This window comes from Condylostylus longicornis, unplaced genomic scaffold, assembly GCF_029603195.1.
Source record: "Condylostylus longicornis isolate FDR11 unplaced genomic scaffold, ASM2960319v2 ptg000017l, whole genome shotgun sequence".
Lineage (NCBI taxonomy): Eukaryota > Metazoa > Arthropoda > Insecta > Diptera > Dolichopodidae > Condylostylus > Condylostylus longicornis.
The window spans coordinates 8380508-8399043 of record NW_026577986.1 but is presented as its reverse complement, the minus strand read 5'-3'; positions in this window follow the sequence as shown (position 1 = coordinate 8399043).

The window sequence follows — 18536 nt, the reverse complement described above, 5'->3', positions numbered from 1 at the left end:
TAGTATGAAATTCATTAACTACAGAAAAGCTACGAACAATAATGAAAAAATTCATTAAGTGACTTTAATGAGTTTTACCTTTTACAAAAAAAATAAAAATCACACTTAGTGATATTTACACTTCTGTATTATTGCTTTAGGAGCTTTAAGGGCACCTGATAGTATTTCTAAACGATAGAGCACAAAAAATTATCACTTAGACATTGTTAAAAGCGATTTTCAAAAAAATGTTACTTAATGAGTTTTACCTTTAAACCGACGATATATAAAAATGTAGTTTTGTATATTTTAGAGCTACTTGAAACTGGTAATATTTTAAAGTATAGAAATAGAAACTATTGAACTGACATAAGGCATTTCTATGTGAAATTTTAATCATTATAATAGCAATGTGTTTAAATTACACAAGTCCGGCATTTGGTTCGTGGTATTTCGAATATGTCTCTTTCTCAACTTAAAGGTTGGCAATCAATATGACTTGGTGATCACATTTTATTGGCTCTTTATATTAATTTTTAGGTTTTCACCTTGGACACTTTTGAAATCATATCATATCATAATTTTGATTTAATATTATTTTAACGGGCATTAACTGAATTAATATACGGTATATAATTTAGTGTCTCTACCACAATGAGCCACTTTCCATGTGTGTCAAAGATATTTGCTACATTACAAAACCTTAATAAATTTCATCCCTCTTTTGTTTTTTTTTTTAAATAATTAAACAATTTTAGAGAATTTCAAATTTCCGACTCTTTAATAACCGTAATAATCAACAGTTTATCATCCATTACAAAGTGATAATGAACTTTTTAAGTAAATAAAACAGAAAAGAAATCGTAACGCAATTAAATAAAGAATCCGGAAGAAATTTTTACCTCAGATTTATTTAAAACAATTCAATTTTTTTTTCGTAAACAAAATTTTGCATTTTCATACATATGTGCATAATGCTTCATACCCGCACACACACGCACACATAAATTGTAAAGCATGATTATTTATTGCTCTTATAGTTATTCCCTATGTTCTTTTCGTTGTAAATAATTTTATAGTTAAGAAAATGTTTCTTGCATTACCATTCTACATAAAAATAAAATAATATAACAAAAAAAAAATAATTAAAAAATAATAAATAAACTGTCAAAATATTCAAAAAAAAATTAAGAAAAAACCACTGCACAATAATCAAAAGAACACCTAAGTTTACAATTTTTACAAATAAACACACATCTAAAAATGCGGTCTATAACTAACACTAACGTATAACAGATTTCAATGCACTCGTATTGTATTTAAATCATAAATTTATACATGTATACTTATGTATTTAATAGTGTTGATATTAGTATAGTGTCCATTATTTTTTCCAATAACTTAAGAACGCTTTAATTTTTAATCAAAATCTTTAAGAAAATAAAAGAAAAATACAACTATGCATCATCATAAACACTGATTAATGAACCCAAACCCTAATGTTTATATTTTCAAATGACAACTGACAGATACAATTCACTACTACATGCATAAATAAATGTTCCTTTTATTCAAACTAAATCTGCTCAATAGAAGACACAATAAAAACCTGGACATTAATTTTTCAATTCTCAATTCTTAATGAATCGTGTACAACCATGCAACTGTACATATTTTTTTGTTTATTTTGATGTTTTTAAACAAAAAAAAAAGATCAAATAATTTTTATTTAAATTAACTTTCAAACGAAAACCTAATTTTATAATAATTTTAACTACCGCACAAAAAAAAATATTTAATTTTAATAATTTTCATACAAAAAATTCAAAAATAAAAGTAAATGACTTACACCATTTGTATACGGTATGTTAGAATTATTTCTCACTAAAGTACGGCATATTAAAATAACTCTTAACTGAATATATGGGAGTAGTCATTTATACGCTCTCTTTTCTCTCTCAAAGTCAGCGTCATATTATTCTTTAATTTGCCAAAATAGCACACTCAAACAAATTCATATATGAATACTGACAATTTTCATACACCATACACAATCAAATTATTAGGTATAATATATTAGACATTTTACATATGGTTGGTTGTATATTATGCACATACACAACCAAAAACGAAATAATAGCAATATGTTATTATAGGGAGAATGTCAAAAAATTTTGAAGTATTGAATTTAATATTAAAGTAATATTGTATTGTATAATAGAGGAGAATGACACTTTACAAAACAAAATAAAAAAATAATATGTTTCTTATAATTTTTATTTCTAATAATTTCTATTAAAATATTTTAAATTTACCTTTTTAAAATCCTTATTAAATATTATCGTTTTTCCTTAAATAATTTGTTCATTTGGTCATAGATTCGAAAATTTTATTTCTTTAAAAATTTTATGTATTTTGTTTTTTTTCAAAAATAATTGATTTGTCAAATGAAGGAACACATATTTATAAATTTATTATATAGGTATTATGTGTAATTTTTATTTTTATATAAGCAATAAATAATATAATACTCATTACATACAATTTTTGATATTAAAGGGAGAAAATTATGAACGCATGTACAAAATAAACACAAAAAATGAATTTATTTTAGAAATTTTTGTATAATTTTTTTTTTAAATTTATTTATAAATATAATGCATAAACTTAAGTAGGTACCTACGTATATAAGTAGATACAATTATAATTTCTAATATAATTTATTAATAATTTTAAAGGAACACAAGGTAATATTTAAGGTGTGCTTAGATTAACATTTATTGACTGTATATACCTTAGTATAAAAGGTACGTATATGTATATAATATACTTGCAAAATATGTCTACTTTTTATGTTATTATTAATATTATTACATATATCCTTATAATGATGATATCCTTTTTTTTTTTGGAATTTATTATTTAAAATTATTTTATTATTCAAATATTATATTTTTCGATTTAATTATTCAATATTTAAGGAAAACTTATTTTATTATATTCTTAGAAAATCAAAGTGTTATATTTTTGCAATTTTTCCAATTTAATATGAATAAATATTATACAAACATTTTGAAATTGAAATAAAAATTTCAAAAATCAAAAAATATTGATATTCTTTTTTATAATATTTTCCTGAGTGTACTTTTATAAAATGTGTATAAAATATAATAATTTCATATAGGTAGGTATTTTTTTCTTTCATAAAAACATGCCGTCTGGCTTAAAAATTTTCAAGAAAAATTCACAAAATTTCAAATTGTATTAAATATATTTAATTCTCATAATTAAATTTATTTTAAAATTTAATAATTATGGTAAATAAATTATGATTTTTGATATTAAATATTTAAATAATAAAGAAAAACATTAATGCAAAAAAAATTATTGCTTGAAAACTGTAGAAAAATTTGCAAAAAAATGAAATTTTTTCTTTCTTTTTTATTCTTCTTTTTTCTTTTATAGAATTTTCACAGAAAACAAACACTTTGCACAAAATTTTTCTTCAATTTTTAATTGATTTTTTTTTTCTCTTTTTAAAATAAATTTTCTATATGAATAATATTTTTATTTTAAATTGAAATATTTAAAATTTTCTTAAGAAAACATTAGAATTATTATTTAAAAAATATTGTATTAAAAAAAAACCGAAAATTAAAGGGAAAAAAACACGATATATAAAAAAAAACAACCTTTTTTCTTCTCCTTTTCTATATTTTTTATTTATTTATTTATTTATTTTTTTACAAATTTTTTAACTCAATTCGCACAACACAAAACTACACGAAAAAAGCCATCGACTTACTAACTTTTATGATGACAATGATGAAGGAAGGAATAATAATAAGAAGAAGAAGAAGAAACAAGAAATAAGAAGAAATAAGAAAAAAAATTATAAAAAGAGAGAGAAAACAACAATAACAAACCAAAATATTATATTCATTTTAAAGCATAAAAAAAACATAAACATAATATCATAAAACATAAATATTTTTTCTTTTACGGTTAGTTTCTCTTGAATTATTTTTATTTTTCTCTCATTTGCAAAATACAGTTATCTCTCTTTAAAAATAAATAATATATTCAATATATATAATTGAAGTGCGAAAAAGACAAAAATATTTTTAATGTTTATTTTGTATTTGTATTATTGTTATTTTGTTTTCATTTCTCATTTCAACGATTTTAATTATAAAACTTGTATCTTTTTAACAAAAAAAAAAAGAAAAAAACATAATTTTTATTGAGAGTGAGAGAATAATATTTTGTTTGCACTGTATTATCGACAAAAACATTGATTATTTTCAATTTATTTGACATTTTTAGGAATGACAGTATAAATTTGTAAATGAAAAGAAGAATTTTAGAAGAAAAAGAAATGTCAAAATTAGCCGAATATTATTAATGGTATTTGTATTAAAAATGACATTTAAAAATTCATACAGATGCAATATTTTGTTTAACATGGTGGCTTCAATAAAATTATCATTGTATTTGTTATAAAAGAAATATATACCGACATAGTTATGATTGTATTTGTATTTGTTTTTAAGAACATAAAGTTTTTTTTTACTATTTCTCATTGCATATGTTTATTTTTAAATAAGCGTTACATAGCTAGTGTTCGCAATTTATTAAATTAAAATATGAAATATGTATGTCAGATTTATAATATCAAAACAAGAAAATGTCAAAAAGAAATTCTTAAAGATAAATAAACAAAATTTTATAGTATTTATAATTAAAATAATTGTAAAAATTATAATGAAATGTCATTGACTTATTTTTAATTCAATAATTGAGATTCAATTAATATTCAATTTAACTTTTATTACACCTTATCGTTCAAATTTGGGCATATTTGTGGGTGTACTTAGTAGATATTGCCACACAATAATTCATCTGAAAAGGACTATGGAGAAACGATAGAGCGCTTATTGTGTGAATTTGGGCGGTGGCTCGCTTACGACGTAGATGTGTCGGAGGAAGTTTTGTTACCTCGATTGGAATCTCGCAAATTGATGTGGATGTTATAATGCAGTTAGTTATAGACCTAGGCTAATGTAGGTGGGGTGGAAATAATAAAAAAGATCAAATGGGTTGATGTGAGAGGGGTTTAAGGGCCTCGGTCCCCGGCGGAGGAAGAAAAAAAAAACTTTTATTAAAATTTAGGAAAATAAATTTATGTCCTAATTGCCATAGGTAAAATTTATTGATTTATTTGATTTCCCCCATTTATTATTCTTACGTGAATTAAAAAATCGGCATCTATTACAGAATTGGAGTATTTCAGATTTTGAAAGTTATTATAAGGAGGCAAGATATAAGATTTTAAAATTATATTAAAAATTTTAAGATCTAATCATTCATTAATTTAACTTCACAAATGTTATTTAGAAAATAAAACGACAATTGACTAAATTAGGCTAATCTTAGGCTTAGTACGCTCAAAATATTATAAGAATGTATAAAAGAATGTAAAGAAGATACGTAAAGTTAATGTTATATCTTGGGTAGAATTACACTATTCTAAAATTTCATCGTGTAGTTGCTAATCTTTAACATCTTGCATGACGAATGGAAATCTGTAGCAAATATTTAAAAGTTCCATCTTGGCCATGGTTACATTTTTAAATTTAACAGAAATTGAATTTTATTATTCTTAAATATTATTGGAAATAAAAGTCTGCATTACTCTTAAAACTTTAATTTTAAAAAAGTAATCTTCAGTAGTGAATACAATAGCAACAAGACGAGTACATCTAACTGTGTTCAACAAATTATACATTGGTTTATAACTGAGTAAAATAATTTATGAAGCAATCATATGACTTAAGTTTGCTCGCAAAAATCTCTTTAACATTTTATTTAACAAATACATTCAAAAACGCACGTGGATAATATTCTTTCTCTCTTTCTAGCCCTTTTTTGCTCTGATTTACTCTTTCATCTAAATAATCAACAATATTGAATTTAAAAATTGACTCACCCATACAACAAGCGATTGCAGAAAAATCTCCGAAATGTAATTGTGTGAAATGACGTCATTATGAATTCGTTTTATAGTGAAGTCGAGTTTTAAAAAAATTAATGTGGCTTTGATATTATGTAATATGGCCAATTGAAATTTTATTTTAAGAAAAATACTTGGGGTATAAATTAAAAGTAAACATTTATAAATAATAGAAATTAATTATAATGCATGTACATATATTTATACTTTATTATCAAAAAATATAACAGTATAATAAATAATGTTTGGTTGTTTGGCGGAAACAATAATTTAGTTACAAATTAATCAAAAATTTTAAATATTTTTTTAGTATAGCTATCAATGCTTGATTTGCATTTTTTGGAAATTTAAATTAGTTGTTAGGGTGACAAATGTTTAAATTTGAAATAAAAATTAGAGAGATTACTCGGATTTTATGTCAAAGTTCAAAATAATCATTAGATAGTAAGTATTTATCAACACAATGCTAACATGATTAATAATTTTGAATCTTCGGATGCATATAAGACAAAAATGTATTCAAAAAATGACTGAATTCTGAATTTGAGAAAAAATTTTATTTATATTTAATTTGTTTGTTCTTATAATTATTTAATTTTAATAAATACTGTCTCCTATATTTTTACCAAAATGACAATTTGGTTGAAGTAAAAAGGTATGCATTCTAAATTCAGGATTTAGAGCGAAAAGGCAATAAAAAATATTGATATGGCATATAGTCTGCTCTTGATTTTAATCCAATTGTTCTTGACCTCATATTAATTCGTAATTTCCTAAAGGAGTGACAATAGAATTACTCTGTATTTTAAAAATTTGAATAGTTTCTTACAGTTAACCAACAAGAAATGCACTAGAATGATAATAGGTTTAAGAAATACTTCTTTGATTTAAATTTTTTCGTTGTTATTTTCTTTATACAAATTAATTATAAAATTATGGCAATTTAATTATAAAATTATGGCAGTAGTCGGAATTTTAGTATAAGACATATATGATTTGAATATTGGGCTAGCACAAATTCATGTAAGAAGATAATAAACAACAATATCAAGATTTCTATAAATTTTTTCAAAATTTAACAAATTAAAATCTAGTGTTGCTGTCTATATCACTTGAAAAAAAAACATAAATGCTAACTGGCACATGTTCTAATGGCACTTCATTAAGGTGCCATACTGCAGTATTTGCGCGTATCATAGATAATTTTTGTGTCAATTAAAACTTTTTTTTTATATCTGGCCACATTTGTAGCATGTGGAAATACAATTACGTACGTGTATTACCTTGTATACAAACATACGTTTTATAATATCCTCACTTTCATTATTTGAGACTTTGAATGTTCATTACTCAAGGATATTTTGCGCATGCCCCAATATTATAAAAAACTTTTCAATGCACAAAAATTGAAAACAGAAAATTAAAAAAAATTTAAAAAATTTTTTTTTCTTTAGGATTTTTTTTTTGTGCCTTAAAAAAGAAAACTAAGACCCTCCAGAGAGTAAAAAAGAAAAAAAAGCAAACTGTTCTTTTATTTGAATCCTTTTTTTTTGCAAAAAAGTGAAGGCTATTTCAAAAAAATCTTTTTTACAAATAGATAGTGCTTTTGTTTTTTTTGCTAGAAAAAACCGCTACAGACCGAATCGTATTAATTGAAATAAAAAGGATAAAATCGATACAAACAATCTGATTAGAATTTAATCCTTTCAACTCAAATAGACTCTCTTATATCACATACAATTCTTATACAATTAGAAATGTTTTTATTCTACCATAAAACTAACGTTCTTATTTCTTTCGGCTTATTTTCGTTTTTTTTTGCTCATTTCTATAGTATTTTCGTGTAAAAGGACATTCTATTTTTCTCTCTTTTTCTTTTGTAATTTTTGATTCAATTTCTGATATTTACAGCTGACATTTTAACGTTCCTTTAGAAAAACAAGAATAATAATATTATCGCAATTTGTACAAGACGGTTATTTTGTATGTGGATGTGTGTGTGTGTACGTTCCTGTTCCTGCTGAACGGCGTTTTAATTCATGTTTTCTTTCAGTATTTTAGTTTTTTTTTATTATTCGGTACTGGCAAAAAACACACGTGTGAATTTAGATGAATGACTATACAACTATTGTTTGGATAAGAGTTGCCATATTTAAATTATTATACTGTTATATTTAAATTATTATACTGTTATTAGAATTAAATTTTTTTTAATTTATATAATAGTTTTTTTTTCAATATCGAATTGTTTGCATTAAATTTGCTGAAGTGTTTCCTCGCCACAATTTTTTGGTTTACATCAAAGGAACGAGCAGCCTTATGCACGTAATATTAATGTTGTTTTTAAAAATTCATGAAAAATGCGAAAAGTGTTTGGCAACAATGTAGTGAAAATTGAGATTTCAGATGTTAAAAATTTTTAATTAATTTGTTGTTAATTTTATTTTGAATTGCTTGTAAGATTAGTTCCGCATTTATGAGCTATATTAAAGAAAAGCATCATTAATAAATTGACAATTTTGGAATTTCATGTTTCTTATATATTTCTGCTATACAGTATTCAATTCGATATTAAATTTAAAATTATAATTTTGTAAAAATAAAATGTTTTAATGCTCTTGCATTAGTTTAATATTTATCAAGATTTAAAATCAAATAAAATAATTTGAAAAACCAAAATATTCTCTAGTAACAAAAATAAAATTTAAAACAAAAAAAAAAAAATTTTTTTTTAAATTTTAAAACAACAAAAAATTTAACAATGCAACATTTTTACAAGCATGATATGTTTTTTCCTTTCTTTTATTAGGACAATGTACTTTTGAAAATGTTTACAGTCATGTTTGGATATCCATAAACCAGAGTATATACGAATACTATTCTATTTCATATTTACATACACTTTTTATTATTATCCTTATTGAAATCGTAAAAAAAAATTTTTTTTTTTTTGCACATAAAAATTAACACATAATACTCTACACATATATGATAATATTGGAACATAACTATAAGTTCACATAAACATTATAGCGTATAACATTATATTGAGTGCGTTTAGTTCATATGTTTGTGTATATAGCACAGAGTGTGAAAAAAAGGATTGTGTAGGTCAAGCGAAAAAGAAATAATTTGTATTCACTTTTTCATTTTATTGCTCCCTTTCAACTAATTGAGACTAAAACAATGTCTTCCTTTAAAATGTCCACTTTCTATGAATTCCTTTATAAGTCTTAACTTTTAATCTTAATTTTTAAGATTATAACATGAGCTGTCAAAATTATATTTTTATCTCAAATTCATTGTCAAAAACGAAGGCTAAGACGAAATATTCATTATTGCAATAAGTTAAATCTGTTTTATAGCCTGACAAACCGTAGTATTTGAGTACCTACACTTTTAACAGTAACTACAATTTGAGTACCTACAACGGTAATCAATATTTCTTGTCGGATTCCATGAAGACGTAGGTTTTGAAATTTGCACTAATTACTTTATAAAAATGAAGGTTAGGAAATCAGGTTTTGTTTATGCCATTGAGGAGTATAAAATAAAGGGAGAGAATTTTTAGAAAGTTAAGTTTAGAGCACAATTAAGTAGTAAAGGTAAAAAGAATTTATAATATTAATATTATTTTCAGTTCGCGAGTGGGTACACCCTGTATACTGCACCATACATAATATTAATTTTAAATAATATGTTTGTATTGATGCAATATAAGGCAACTATACTAATTTTTTTTTTTTTCAAAAAACTTTTTAAACATTGGTGTTTTTTTTTAACATCCCGATGATACGAATATTATGCTTAGTAGTTATGTAACTCTAAAAGTATACTAAATGAGCCTTTCCACATTTATATTAACGATAGTAATCGTTAAATTTTGCTAATTATGCCGCTTTTTCAAGCCGAATAACATTTAAAACGTATAATAACCCCAGCTATAAGCAAAAGAGTAATACAGAAGAGTAATTACGCACATTTATTTCAGAAGATGATTTTACAATATTTTATGAAAAGTAATGGTAATTCTTAAGAATTTAAGGGTCAGTTCAACTTCAATAAAAGAGAATTTCCATATAAAAAAGGGTTGCAATTAAAAAGTCTTCTAAATTATTCCAGATTTGTTTTGAATGTTCTATTTTTGTAAAAGGCAAGCAAAAAATATGTACAGCCTCTGAAATATACTGAATTAGTGCCGATTAATAGTGTGCCGATTTAAAATAAATGAGGTGAAAATGAGACAAAAAATAAGTTATACCTTAGAGTTGCAATGTTTTAAAAATTTATTACGGTTTTATAGGTTTTGTATTTCCCCGTTTAATAGTAATATTTTTATATTTTCGTTTTCTTTGTTTTTTTTTTTCAAGTTCTATATCGTAGTATATCGACAGACAAAGTAGGAAATTTGTTTTTTACCCTTAGCTTTTCTTTTTTTTGTTATATTATTCTTGGTATGTATAAGAAAAGAAATAATTTCCTGATTTTTATCTGCAAATTTTTATACACACAATATTTTTATGTTCGAATATATCTAAATATAACAATATCAGTATAATTATATGTATATAACTATGAGAAGATATTGTTATATACATATACGAGTATAAAAAGTAAAATAAACATAAAATAAGTTGTCCTTACTTTGTAGATTCCCTTGTTACTGGTATTGTTGTTGCTGCCTTTTTTTTCTCTCTCGTTCATTTAATTTTAGTACAAAAGGAGGTGAATGACTTCTTAATTTTTAGGGATATTCAAAAGTTTTCCTTTATGGTTTTTACATTTTTGTTTTCTTATTTTTCCAAAAAAAAAAAAAAAAATTTTTTTTTATTTTTTAGGAACCTACAAATTTTTTTTTTGGAATGAGATACTTATTCTTTTTTGATTAAATATTTGAATGAATTATAAATTTAAGGATCCTATGTAGATAAGGGTAATTTTATGTTTATTATCTTTTGATATTTAATTAGTAAGTTGATGTAGTATTGGCGGTAGAAATATAAAGGATAGAGAAATAATTAAGTTTTCAGTAGGAAAATGGTAATCTATATTATAAGGCGTTTCATATTGTGTAAAGGTAATTTAAAATTATTTTTGCTTCTCCTTATTCCTGTACACATAATTTGGGTCTATGTTTATGTTCCTTCTTAGAGTAAACAACATTCCGAAAACAGCATTTAAGATGAGTAGTTGTGCACAATTATCCTAAAATATGGTGATGTGGATTAGGATCTCTAGGACGATGTGTGATGTAACGCTCTCTAGGGACCTATATATTAATGATGAAAATGAAGTTTCTTATAAAGATGGATTATTTGAAATTTTTCTACCGTGAAGACGTAGTTGCCGAGAAAGTTGAATTAGGCTACCTCATTCTTCGAAAAGTACACTTGATTTTCCTCTATCTTCTCACAGAACCCAAAAACTCCTTCGCCATCCACGTCCTTGTCTTTTAAATGATTGCTGTGTCGCTAACAGAGAACCGTGAGAAATAAAGTTTTTTTTTTAAATTTATCTATTGCCAAAATTCTTTTGATAGTGTCAATCTTCTAGGAATTCCAGAAGATAAGTGACAGCTATATTAGTTCCTTTTAAATAAAAACGATAAAGCACAATTATTTGATTAAATTTTTATACAAAACCTTGATCAAAAAACAAAATATACTTGAGTGATTTTTGTAATACAACCGCAATGTTATCAATTATGCACTTGTATAGTATGACAATCAATGTCAAAGGGTTATTTCACAAATTTATTTATTTCGGTTTCCAGTTAAATATAAAAATTTCACGTTTTTGATAATAGAGCAAAACACATAATTTATGTCAATTTCTTTGAATTCTCTAAATAATATATGAGGTTCGCAAATTCCATAATAATATCCACATCAGAAAATACAAACTAAAAATAAAAATTCGAATAAAAATAAATTCTGTGACACTTAAAAAACCATTTTCATTTATTCGATTTTATGCAATCAAAATTCAATTTAATCAATATTTAATTTTTATATTTTTTTTTTTGAAAAATATTTTTGCCCCATAATTATAATAAAATTATTTGCTTTTCAATATAATGTCAATTTATAAAATTTTTTGATGTAGTCGTAAATTTTGTATAGTACATTGAAGATGAAATGAAATGGGAATGAAATGGGAATGAAAGGGAAAAAAGAAAATATTAAATAAGAGGGGAGAACAGGACAAAGAAAGAAAGAAACAGAAATAATAATTGTATAAATGGCTTGTAATCTATAATTTATTATGAATTTGTTTTTTTTTTTTTTTGTTTTCTATCAACATGTGCACTTTGAAAATGTCCCTAACCTATCCTAAAATAATTTATCTTAAAAAAAGAAGGAAAAGAACAATAATAAATCAGACAAGGGAAAAGTAATCAAAAAATTGAATTCCTGAAAATTTAATAAAAATAGATTATAATTTATTTTGTTTTATATTTTATACTTGTATTACAAATATCAATAGTAAGGGAACAAGAAAATTTATTTTCCATTTAGAATCCAATTTGAGTTGTAAGTGTTTGTATAAGGGCTTGTAAACGAAAGCATTTAAAAGGATTTTGTCATATTACTACTGATTGCAATATCAGTACTCGTTCTTATTAAAAATATTAGTATTCAACTTGAAGTTCACCGTTTTAGCTTGTATGTTACAGAAATATCATCATTATTTTTTCGTAATTAACTTCTAACAATTATAAATCCGAATAAACGCTTTGTAATTTTTTCAAATGCAGTGGGATTTCCAGAAGTCGCATCAGTTTTAAAACATTAGTAGCAATTTAATTATATAATTAGGAGTCAGCCAATTAAAGTGTATTAGATTTAGAAAAATTGTCCGATTGAAATAGAGAGGTCCAACTGCGTAAATAGTCCGACTATACTGAGAGTTCCAACAAGCGAGTTCAATTATTATTAAAAATGGATAAATTAATTATATGAGGGGGAAAATGTTACCCTCGATTTATTATTCAACAATTGTAAGCAGATAATTTGTGAACAGTTTTAGGAAACTCCCATACATGGGAACCTCAAAATGCATTTTTGGGTTAGTTGCATGGTAACCTAGGAAAGCATTTTTTGGTTTATACATGCTTACATTATTGTACTTGTTTGAGTAATTTAACAGCAATAATCAACTTAACATGTAACTAATAGCATGATTAAGAGGGAACCTCAATTTAAATACTCGTAATATAATAAAATTTTTTGATTTGAGTCAAACATAAAAATATGAATTAAAAATTAAATTTTTCAACCATATTTTCAACATTTTCTACATTTTCTAAAAATTTTGCTATTGGGAACCATAGTTTATCATCTTAATGACTGAATAAATTTCAGCTTAATTCGTTAATGTTAAATTTATTAGTCAATATTGCTAGATCGAAATTGAAATAGAGAGGAAATCATTGAATTATTTTAATTTTATTTTACAATATCTGTTTACCTTATAGTTGACTGGATTAAATCTTAATTTTTATTTCTATATTAAATGATTATATTTCATTTTTTTTTTGTTTTGTTAGATCAAATACCAAATCAGGAACAGTGACATGTAATTTGACATCTGTGCTTTTAAGTTAACAAAAATAAATATTTATACATGCATATTTTTTACAATACAATACAGATCTATTGGTATGAACTTTCTAAGTGTGTGTGTGTGTGAGAGTATATGAAAAAATTTTTATTATTTATTTGTTTCTTATTTTTTTTTTGTTTTGATATCTAATGTAATTATCAAAATTGTTATCAAAAATTGAAAATCAAATAAAAATAGCAAAAAATCTACACAAGATATTTTTTGACAAAGGAATATTGGATTGAAAGAAAATGGGGGAAAAAATTCGGAATAGAAATATAAAAATTTGACGGGGTTAAGGGAAAATCTCGGAAAGAACACAATTTTTTTTTTTTTGCAAAATATGTGCATTGCTTTGTATATCCAGTTCATGTGTGTAAGTGACTGATAAGAAATTTTTGTATAAATAGCAAAAAAAAATATTTTAATTATTTCTTAAAATCAAATCAAATATTTTTTGAAAATTCAACATTTTCTACAATATTTATTTACTTATACTCTTATCATATAGATTAAGAATTTGATAATGTCAAAAAAATGTTGCCTCTGTAAAAATATGTGCTATAGTTCAAAACCTGACCTAATAATAATATAGGATATGGTTTCTTGACCTATATTTAAATTAAATTGCTTGTACAATTCAAAATTAAGATAAGAAACCGTGTAATACAATAATTTGGCTTTTCATATACATGCTCATCTTTGTGAATGAAAAGTCAAATGATTGTATTTGAACGATTTTAATTTTAAGGCTGAATACAACAAAGATTATTTTGATATTTTTTTAATTTCAAGGTTCTTGGAAATTCAAGTTAATATTACAAAAAAATAACTGCAAATCGACCAAATTGATAGAATTTTCAAAATCCACGAAAGATTTATGAAGTTCAATGAATGTTGTGGTTTTCATGTGGAACTATATATTTAGCTTTTTCGTATGAAAATGGTAATTTTTATGCCAAAAATATGAAGAAATTATGTGTGAAAATTCAAATGAAAATTTTCAAAAGGTTGACAAAAACTCCCAAAAAATCCCTGAGTCATTGAAATCGGAATTTTAGTAACACTGTATTAATGCAGAACTCAACTTGTAGATGCCAATTGCTGAATTTGGTATTGGTATGATATTATTACAATTCCAAAGTCAGGGAGTCTTAATAGGATCCCTGAATAAATTAAATTTCTAATTAATTACGAACTAACCTAATACGAGTATGACTTTAATAGTATGACATCAATTAATTGACTTAAAATTAATTTTTGAATTAAAATAATAAATAAAATATGTTATTCTTAATTTAATTATGTTTGAGTTTTTTTAAACCAATTATTATTTCATAAATTTTAGAACGTTTTCATAAAACACTTACAATATTTTATAATTATAATTAATATTTTTTTTTTGAACAACTTTATTATAAATTCATAATTTCGCTTGAGAACATCAAAACTTCTTACCTATGTACACTATAATAAAATGACTAAACTACACTTGTCTAAAGTATTTTTAAAGTTGTATAATAGCTGAACATATGAAACTATTTTAGAAATGAAAAAATATTATAACAATTTTTGATATTTTTATTTAAATTAAGACATACAGTACGACAATAAAATTTTTAAACTGAAGTAAACTAACATGTTCCAAGTATACACTCCACATCAATAGGGACATCTCTTGGAATTAGATATCTTATTGAGAGGTTGACTTTTGTGAAACATTTTCTAAAAATATTATTAATATGAATTAATAATATTTTAATATAATAATAAGTAGAATTAATTCAGCACTAGGATTTTTGAATTTCTTAAATAATTTGGCATTACAGGTGACATTTCATGTGGTTTCGAATTTGTTTGCATATTTTGACATAACATTTGCAGCCCAAATTGTTGTAACAAATTATTCAATTTATAAAACTATGAATTTTTCTTTTATCTTTAAGGATCAAAAATGATGGGAAACCTTTAAAAATCAGTGAAGCCCGCGACATCAGTGAAGCCCGTGTGTTTGTACTATTCAATTCTCCTTTGTGGTCCTTACTACCTTATTCAATGACCATATCGGACGTTTTAAAGCAATATGAATTCTTATATTGTGCCGCTGCTAAAAATGACGTATTAGGAATTCTAAGGTTGCTTTGAATGAAGTTGAAAACTGAAAGAAAAATTTGATTTTTTGCTGTAGTTCAGTCCCGGAATCTAATTACTTTTCTGTATACATTCCTTTAAAGACAGTGTCCTTAACTTAATTCATACGGTTCAGTTAGAAATTATAAGTGATTTTTTATAAGAATTCTAGTTTTCTAGAATTTTTTTTTTTTATTTTAACTCTTCATATTCTATTTGATATTCAGGACAATAAATAATACCATCGTTATAATATTTCTAATGTGAATGAGTGAAATGTATAAAATTTTGTTTAAAAAAAAGTTTTGAAATAAAATTTTCTATTTAGGTAAGTTTTTTCTTTTCCCTCCCCAAACTGCCCCCAATTTTCCAAAAAGTCATTAAAGCGGTATATAAAATTCTAATTAAAAGTTGATACTCTTTTTTTCCTTTTTTTTTTACTTTTTTTTTGTTTATTACAAATAAGAAACTTTTAATGGACGTTATGAATTCATATGTGTATCTGTTTGTTATGTGTGCCTATATGTATGTGTGGATTACTATATTATTATATAATTTAAAATTGTGTAACTTTTTAGTGATAAGAGACGTCCTATACTGGTAAAGTTTTCCTTTTTGTTATTCTTGCTGTTTCGTATTCATATACAACTCATACGTCGTGCACTATATCAACTTATAAATTTATGCATTCTCTTTGACTGAACACATAATAATCCAATGCAAATAAACTCTACATGTACATATGTATGTTAAAATGATCTGTTGGATATAGAAAAGTTATAACATATTTATTATATTATTTACCTACTAATGAAATAAAAAATTGTAAAAGTTTACAATAAAAAATTTTTTATTATGTCTTCAAATATGACATACGAGTATTAGAAATTTCTTTTTTATATAATATAGTTATGACAACAGAAAATAGAGACATATGACGTGATGTACATATATCTAGTTTTAAGGCAGTGTCAATCATATTTTAGGTAAGAAAATTAATTAATATATACTTTACGAGGTTAAGAAATGGTGCGGTTTAATGTCCCGTCACTTACACAATTTCCTTTTAGAGGTTTAGCAGTTAACTTGGTTAACGTGAAATCAATATACTTTGTATTCTTAAAATTCATTCTTATTAAATCGAACTTGAATACGGCTATGCTTTCGGACATCTTACGAGGCTTCACAGCCGACCATCAATTCGACAAAACCGAAAATCATCAATTTGAAAATTGAATTTGTGATATAATATTCTAATACTACAACAATTTTAATAAAAATTAGTAGTTTGCCGTACTAGTTTTCCGATTTTCCTCAATTACATTATTATTATTTCACAAAAATTTTGTACAATCCCCTGATAGAATTAAATTTTAACTATTATATATTCTTTTATAAAACTTACACCTTTATTAAAGTGTTTAAATTTCGGAATAAATCTTAAGAATACTGTGTCCCGCTATTTTACTCGCCAAGTGAAGAAAAAGTGAGTAAGTATCATATATTTGTGTATCCCACTTTCATCTCACTTGCCGAATAAAATGTGAGGTAGACGATCAGGCGATCTCACTTCTAGTGAGAAGAATTATTCCACATTGCGTAGGTATTTCTCTTTCTTTTCTAAAATGTATACAAAATTTATTTAATTTATTTTTGAAAGTTTTTGGCGTTCAGTCGAAAATTTTGGGAAAAAATACAAAAATCCAATTGAAAAATGAATATTCTTATTGAAAAAATGAAATTTTCATTAAAAAATATTGAGAATTCTGATTTGAAAGTGATTTAAAAGTGAGATGAAAAAGAGTGATACACGATTAGGCTGTAAATCACTCTCTGTTTTCAAGTAGACCGAAAATTTAATTTTTTAATTCTATAATAGATTCGTTACACTATATTACAAGTACAATATGTAGATAGGCAGAATATGCCTTTTGGATGATTGACAGTGAACTTTAAATCACAGTAAATATGGTGTACAATATAGAATAAAACCGTTTAAAAGAAAATTATACACGATGTATATCTTTGAATAAAATTTTCAAGGTTAATTATAATGTAAAAGGAACTAAAATATAAAACACAAAAGATAAGCAATTAAAAGTTTTCATGTTCAAGAAGTCAATTATAAAAGTTTATTTGCTATTCTATATTCTGTTTTTTTTTTTTTTTCATGTTTATTGCCTATTAAATAGTGTATAACTTGAAATATTTTACTACTACTATGACTATATTATTATTATTATGACATGTATAGGTTGTTAAAAGGGGTGAACTTTCACATCAAAATGGTTGTTGCCATCTAAGTTAAAATTTATTGTTTTGAAAGGTTTGAGTAATTAACGAAAGTTTTTCCTTTTTGACTATTTGAAAATTAAGTTATGTAAATTTTTTCTTGCTTATATTTTTTAATTGTTCACTATATTAATTATTTTTTTTTTTTTGTGAAATATTGAAGATAATTAATGAAATTTTTTCAGTTTCTAAACTAAATAATTATTATCAAATAAAAGGTGGAAAAAAAGAAAAAATTATCATTATCCTTTGTGAAAATGGCAAAAATGAAATAAGAAAAAGTTTTGAAAAATGTAATAATAATGTTGGTGTTGTAATTGTAGCTGTGATGTTAAGAGATTTGAGCATGTGATTTTTTACTTGAGGTGTTTGAAATTACATAAAGTTGACTTACTTTTAATTAGAATAGTTTTTTAAATCATAATTTTAACAAGGATAACAAATCAAAAAGAAGAAATACTAAAAGTTTTTAAAAGAATTTCGAATATGATTCAAGTAATTGTGGTGAAAGAATTTT